The following is a 208-nucleotide window of genomic DNA, read 5'->3' on the forward strand; positions in this document are numbered from 1 at the left end:
TTGCCCGGTATCTGAAAAAGCTGCACACGCTTCTAATGACACATCTTTCTCTGCTTGCATACTTGCTACTGTATCTTTAAGCAATTTCCATAACGTTGCTAGAGGGAACAAATCCTTTCTCCCAGATGTGATATCTTTCCATAATTCTTGGCCAAGACTATCCCATATTGCCATCTGGAAAATATCCTGGGCGTCCTTCACTATGCCC

This window comes from Charadrius vociferus, unplaced genomic scaffold (genome assembly GCF_000708025.1).
Source record: "Charadrius vociferus isolate BGI_N301 unplaced genomic scaffold, ASM70802v2 scaffold1876, whole genome shotgun sequence".
Taxonomy (NCBI): Eukaryota; Metazoa; Chordata; class Aves; order Charadriiformes; family Charadriidae; genus Charadrius; species Charadrius vociferus.